Genomic DNA, 8,041 nt, shown 5'->3' with positions numbered 1-8,041 from the left:
TAACCTTAGGTCCTAGGGGGTGGTAACCCTAGGTGAAGGAAAATCCTAAGGGGGGTAACCTTAGGTCCTAGGGGGCGGTAACCCTAGGTGGAGAAAAACCCTAGGGGGCGGTAACCCTAGGTCCTAGGGGTGGTAACCCTAGGCGGAAAGTCCAGTCGGTCTGGAGGGCCAGACTGGCAACAGGTAAATCTCCTGAGTGGAGTAGGTGAGGACGCGTTCCCCGCAGAGGGAACAGTAGGCGTCCGGTCGACCTAGGGTTTCCGGTTGGAAACCCGAAGTCAGACTCGGAGACTGTTAATACTTCATTTATAATATCTATTGTATTATGTGCTAACTTTGTGCTGCAGGATAGTGTTTGGGACTAACGTATCTTGCAGGTACAAAGGAGCACCTTAAAGCCTCGGATGAACAGTGTCCAAGGCGCCTCCATGGAGCTTGGAGGCGCCTCGGGTACAAAGGAAGAGCTGGCTGCGAAACAGTGTTCAAGGCGCCTTGAGTGGTGATGGAGGCGCCTTGGACCTGTTGAAGGCGCCTTGAGTGGTGATGGAGGCGCCTTCAACTGTGATAAGTGCAGAATGGTCAGCGCTTATCTGCACGATGGAATCGGAGCGGTGGAGGCGCCTTGGATGGCTTTCAAGGCGCCTTGGATGCCCTTTATAAGGGGACTTCGAGCAGCTTCTTCAATGAATAACTGACAAGCGATCTTTCTGCTACAAGCTGCTCACGAGACGATTCCGAAGTGCTGCTACGAGACACCGACGACCCGGAGCTCCGAATTTTCAGATTACGATATTGTCGTCGGTATAATTAATTGTTGTCATTTATTGTACTTGAAATTGTAATCATTATCGAGCTTATAGTTGTTGCCCACCGGAAGCGATCAAGGATCGCGGGCCTTCGAGTAGGAGTCGATCAAGGCTCCGAACGAAGTAAAATCCTCCTGTCTCTGTGTGCTTGCATTCTTTACTTCCGCTGCGTATATTTACTTTGGTAGTTTTACGTTTCCGATACGACAAAAATAGCCGCGAGCGCTATTCCCCCCCCCCCCCCGCCCTTCTAGCGCGTCTCGATCCAACAACTTATTGTTGATTTATACAATAACGCAAAATAGCTTATTTCCTATTTTTGAATTGATTTAGTATACAATCTATGAGCATTAAAAAATATTTCAATCTAAGTAATTCTTGTTTGCTTAATAGGTTGTTATTTGATGGCATCATCAAGTTATAGCTCCATCGACAATACGAAATTTGAACATGTACCATGTAGAGATTGCGGACGAAGGACATTGGAATGTGTTTCTAGATCGAGCAAAAATCACGGAAGGAGGTATTATGGATGTGCGCAACATGGCTGGCAAAAGTGGGTGGTAGCTAATACTTTGTCTAATAAAGACAGAAGTGAAATATGTCATGGAAGGTTAGTAAGAATAGAGTCAAGGTTAGGAAGTGAATACATTACTTCTCGTGGGCATAATCTAGGAAATTAGAATGTACCATTAGCGGTCTGGATATTAGTTATAGTAAATTTAACTCTTTTGGTTGTATACCTTATTACTTTATTAGTTCGGTCTTATTAATTAGTGTTGAGTAATGTTGTTGTAATATGACAGATTAAATGTTTGTAATAACCAGCTGAAGGCTAATTGGTTTATTAGTTCAGGTGGTTAATTAGTGTTGACTAATGTTGGTGTTGTAATGTGATAGGATAATTTGTTTTTAGTTAAGATGGATAATGTAGAATATGTTATATAATGGTTTGATCATTTTGTAATGATTTATTCTGCGTTGTTCTTCTTTCGGGACTTGTTCTTACTAGTACTCATTAATTATTTATTATCATCAACAATATCTACCCACAAATATCGATTGTATAGAATTTTTTATTTTGCATTCCACATAACATGCTCAATCCAGTTCTCATGAAGTAATTATCTCCTGTCGCATTCATATTTTTTATGAAAATCTCTTATCGATCCAATTTATGCTTTGTTGTTTATGTTATTATTTTTTTGTGTTGTAGAAAGTTTCTAAAAATTGTGATCGTGTCAGACAAGAGTTTTAGTAGCCCGACGAGGCTATTGTCATGACCTCAAAGTTGAAGAAAATTTGAAGATTGACTCATAAGAAAGTGTAGCTCATCCTTACTGGCAGTCCCAGGTTGCTTTCTGTGGATCCATCCAGAATGACTGCAAAAACTGTTAGTGCGAGAAGCATCTGACTATTGAACCAGTATTTTGATTATGTCAAAGGGTTAAGTTAAGTTAGTTTGTTATCTAATGTGTGTGAATGAGATTGCAGGAAAGTCCTAAGGTTACTTAAGCAAAAGTCCTAGCTGCGGTTAGGCAAATGGAAAACCCTATGGGGTGGTAATCCTAGGTCCTAGGGGGTGGTAATCCTAGGTCCTAGGGGGTGGTAACCCTAGGTGAAGAAAAGTCCTAACTTCGGTTAGGCAAAGGAAAAACCCTAGGGGGCGGTAACCCTAGGTACTAAGAGGTGGTAACCCTAGGCGGAAAGTCTTGACGGATCAAAGCTTCGGGCAAAAATCCTAGAGGGTGGTAACCCTAGGTGGAAATCCTAGTGTTGCGAACCAGGTGGAAGTCTGGACGGGTCATGGAGTGAGCGTCCAGCATGAAGACCGGAAGACTCGAGCGTTGAGCAAAAGCCCAGTCGGTCTGGAGGATCAAACTGGCAAAAGGTAACTTCTCTTAAGTGGAGTAGGTGAGGACGCGCTCCCCGCGGAGGGAACAGTAGGCGTCGTTTCGACCTAGAGTTTCCGGTCGAAAATCCGAAGTCAGAATCGGACAGTCCGAAGACTGTCAAAATATTTATGTTATTGTGTTTATTATGTGCTAACTTTGTTTTGCAGGATATGTTGGTATTTTGTGGACTAACATATTTTGCAGGGACTAAAAAGCAAAGTATGCCTCGGATGAACAGTACCCGAGGCGCCCTCATGGAGCTTGGAGGCACCTCGGGTGCAAAGGAGAAGAAGTGCACGCGGCAAGGCTGGAGGCGCCCCTATGGAGGCTTGAGACGCCTCGGACAACCTTGAAGGCGCCTTCAAGGGGCATTGAGGCGTGGTGTTAGCCATTTGCATGTCACGTGGCACATCAAATTAATTAAAATTGAAACTCATTAAAATTAATACAAGTGTTGTAGTAACGAGTCTCAAGTCGTATTTTTCCAAGGCTAACTAGTAAATGTGTATGAAATTAAGAATTGATTCAAATTGATTTACTATATCAACAAGGTCAACTAAGTACTTCCATTTGACTCATGAGTTTAAATTGTCTTAATCTAATAAAATCCAGAATATAGTCATAAGAAAGTTAATCTCATCTAAACAATTTTCTTTTCATTCTCATCAAGTAATCACAATTAAACTCAATTTCTAAATGCATCATTCAACCTTGTAATTCCATTCCATGTATTTCCAATTCACTTTCACAGAAACAATTAAACTCACATACTTAATCAAAGTGATGTTAAAAGCAGTAACAATCAGAAACTTAAGTCCAGCATTCAACGCTTAAAACTACAGATCTAAATTACAACAGATCTAATGCAGATAACTAAATCAAGCTAACTAAATGTCATCAACTTAAACTAACTAATGCTAATTAGAATTTCTGTCAACTTCTGATCAAAAACTAATTTGCAATCTAAGTGAGTAGTTCAGTAAGATTCGGATGGCAAAAACAGTATCAGAACTGGGGTTTCAGATAAGGAAATCAAAACAGAATTGCATAAGAAAACTCAAACAAAACAAAGCAAGAAAGGAATCAGATCTGAGGATCTGATCAAGAACATGGACAATTCGAAGACAAAATTGAAGAAAACAAAACCCTAAAACACTCATCAACTCAAATTCCGAACTCAACTTCCTCCTCTCTACCGAAACAGAGATACTCTTGGAAACCTCCCCTTAAGCACCCGACAACAATATACAAGCTCACATCTATTTCCAGCATACGCTCAAAGCCCTTGGAAACCTCCCCTTAAGCTCCCGCAAACTGGAAATCTCATCAACCGAAGAACAAAGCTAAAATCCTGTGAATTGCGAAACTAATTCAATTGATCAGATCTACTTAGCTTCGCTGTGGAATGGAGATCGGAACGGACTCAGAAACGTCAAGAAACCTCCCTTGAAGCATCTGTTGATTGCGGAAATCGCTGGTCGAGAAAAACTCCCTCTGCCAGGATCGCGGCGATGAAACAGAATCCCAAACGCAGCTGAAGAAACCTCCCTTCGGCCACTCTTTGATCTCGGAAGGTGAACGCCGAAGCTTGGAGATCGCCGTCGGTGAAGAATGATGCTCTCAGATCTTGAATTGAGGAATGGGAACTGCGGCTGTCGCGCGACGAAGAAGACGACATTGTGGAGAAAATCGCGAGCCGAGTCCACTGGGTACTGTAGCTTCTCGGGGTTTTTAAACCTCCTCAAAACTGATCGGACGGTCCAGGTCGTTTCTGACTTGATCAACGGCTGTGATGTCTTCAGATCTGGATCAAAACCTCTGGATCCTCATCTATGGCTCAGATCTATCCCTCATTAGGTTGGATGAGCCGGATCTTCAACGGATGGCTTAGATCTGCTCAATCTTGGATGAACGGCCTATAATGCTCCAAGGCTTGATCGACTTGATTAGCCCTTGATTTGAGCCCAAATGTAGCCTGATCTGATCGGGTCCATGACCCTTTTGATGCCTACAAAATAAGAATCAAATATTAGCACCAAATACCATGAAAATTAGCTAATTCGCAATTATGTCCAAAATCAAATGCATTATTGAGATATGATGCTAATGTGAGATTAAACTATGAATAAACCAATAAAAACATGCATTATGATTCAAAATAATATAGCCAAAATCATGGTTATCAAGGCGCCTTCAAGAGGATCGGCGAGGAATTCTTCTACGCTTATCCGTACGGCTGACTCGGCTATGATGGAGGCGCCCTCAAGGGGCTTTGAGGCACCTTCAACAATCCTTTTATGGAGCATTCGACCAGCACATTAAACAATCAAGAACCAAGCAATCCTTCTTCCATGTGCTGCTCAAGAAACATTCGAGAAGTGCTGTAACTATACCCCGACGACCAGGAGCTTCAGATTCTTCATTTATGTTGTTGGTATAATTACTGTTTAAGTTGAATTGTAATATTCTCATTGTAAACATTTGCGCTATTATAGTTGTTGCTCAAAGTAAACACTCAACCAACGTGGGCCTTGGAGTATGAGTCGTCCTAGGCTTCGAACCAAGTAAATACTTGGCATCTTGTGTGTGTTTGTTTTCTTATTTCGCTGCTTAACTTGTTGATTTTCCGAATACGAAAAGTGAAAGTCATAAGTGCTATTCACCCCCCCCCCTCCTATAGCGCGTCTCAATCCAACAAAAACTAGTTGGTCCTACGACCCCAATGAACTCAACGTCCAAGCAGCAAGTTCCTTGAGTTCAAGATCTGCACCATATGCTTCTTCACTCAGGCTTTGTTCATATTGTCCATTGTTCATATGTCGCAAATCCTGATTGTAATGTGATATCATTTCAACCAAAAAAAGGTGGGTTCTTTTGAGGACCTGAAACAGTGGCCATGGCAATGGAAGAAAGCGATCAAAGGACTTCAACAACAATGAACTTCCAGTTATGATCGTAGCATGCTCTCATCATTCTTTTTGATATATATATATATATGTTACTTCAACAGCGATGAACTTCCAGTTGTGATCGTAGCCTGCTCTCATCATTCTTTCTGATATATATGTGTTACTTCAAAAGCGATGAACTTCAGTTGTGTGTTTTTTGTTTTCCAACTGCTACACTGTCCATCCTCCTTGAACTCTAGGATTGTGAATCCGTACCAAGGAACTGCTACACTTTATCAACTTATTAAAATTATTTTAATTTGATCAAAATTGCTTTAAAATAGTCATACAATTGTAGAAATCAAAGACAGAGTAACCACCACACAGCTTTAAAATTGATCAAAATTGCTTTAAAATTGTTATACAATTGTAGAAATCGAAGATAGAGTAACCACAACAGAGATATCATGTGAAATCAAAGATAGAATAAAATTTGTTAACATAAGAAATATTAGTTAAAATTGAAAAGAAAGAAAAGCATTTGTTAAAATGGCATGCATAGCTACAATTAACCATCACACAACATTGAACAAACTTAGAAACACAAGAAACAAGCATCATATATACAGATCAAGATTCATATATTGTGTTTCAAGGAAAAAAATTTGAGACATCCTGATCTGAACTCGTAGGCTCCAATCATGGCTTAAACTTCTTGACTTCCAAAGATTTGGCTTGGCACACTGCCTTCTTAGCCCCTGACAAGCCTGAATACGAATCTATGGCCACGCCAAAAGTGATCGCGAAGTAGAGATAGATGGTGCACAAGATTGCCAAGAGCGTTAGCATCGTCAGGAGAAACATGTGCAAAAAGGACATTTATTCTTGAGAAATGAAAAAGAATTGAAACAAAATAATATTTAGTATTGGATGGTCATTATTTGCTCTCACTTCATAGTTATAGAATAACATAACTAATAAACATGGAGAAGATCCATGATATTAATAGTGAAAAGAAGAATAGCATTGGGGATGGAATGTCATTCATGTAAACTAAACATATTATCTTTGACAGATGAAGTAAATCACACTACTTTAATATTATACAAACTCTATTAACAATTTGGACAAATTATGTTGGAACTAACCTTTGCTTTGACATCAAATTTTAAGAAAAGCATATTATGTTGTTGATTGGCTGGTTATCACAGAATGAATGACCTGACATTGTATTCAACAAAGAACCCTATAAATAGTAAATAGAGATATTTGGCTACAAAGAAGTATATAAAATAAAAGTTATCTCATAGGTACCGAACAATAATCCTCTATCACTTAAAACATAATAACTCATACCTTTCTTCTGACTTTTGCAACTAATTTCTTCATAATTTGTTCAATCTTAGATTGGTTCCTCTTTGTGGGTGGACGACCTCGAGATCTTACTTTTAATGGAGAGTGTATTGTTTTTGAACTCGATGTAGATGCTTTTTTCAGTTGGTCCACTCTTGAATGATCTATATGAATAGCAATTAATTTTTTCTTCGCATCTTTCAAGATTTCCACCAAAACAGAACAACCGTCGTCATTATTTGCCCCAAGTTGTTGAACCTCTTGTATCAATGGAGTGAGAATATTATACCGATGTCTTTCTCCATCACAAACATATTCATCATAAATGTTAGTGATACTTTGATAACCACGCTAATATCTTTGTGCCATCGATTCATAATATAATTCATAGGAACCTCAATCACCTTCATTCGTATCAACATAGAGATCACATGCCAACATAAAATTCCACGAAAATCAAAAAGATGGCATATACACTTAACTTGACAATCTAACTCAGTATAATGTACCTTGAAGGAAGCATCTTTATAGGGTCTTCATTTTTTCCCAACAAAGTTTCTACCACTTCAAATATAAAAGCAACCCCTTCTTGCCTCACTAGTGAGGTATTTTAAAACATCAACCTTCTTATCTCATCTTGGAACAACTTAAATAAGTTGTTAGTGTAGAAACTTGAAATTGTCTTTCAATAGGATAACCAGAAATTATTGGTATCGTAGAATTAAAAGAATCAAAATCCAAAAAAAAAAAATTCAATATTCTTCTTCAGAGCATTATCAAATTGTTCAACAAATTGCTTCAAAGAAATTTTTGAATGAACATATTCATCAAAAAAAGAATTCATACTTTCACTCCTTTGAGATGTGGGCATACCTGCCCAAAACTTATCTTTGACGTACACAGGTATCCATCTATTCCATTGTTCATACAAAGATTTCAACCAGTCATTGTTCTCTAAATTAAAATCCTCAATTATTTTCATCCAATTCTCATCACATTCATCAATACTAAGTGAGTTGTAAACAATATTCTTCAATTATTTCTTTATCAGCTTATATTGAGAATACCCACCTAATTTTGTTGGTAATTTTTTCATTAT

The sequence above is a fragment of the Zingiber officinale genome, chromosome 2A (assembly GCF_018446385.1).
Source record: "Zingiber officinale cultivar Zhangliang chromosome 2A, Zo_v1.1, whole genome shotgun sequence".
Taxonomy (NCBI): Eukaryota; Viridiplantae; Streptophyta; class Magnoliopsida; order Zingiberales; family Zingiberaceae; genus Zingiber; species Zingiber officinale.
This window is presented reverse-complemented; position numbering follows the sequence as displayed.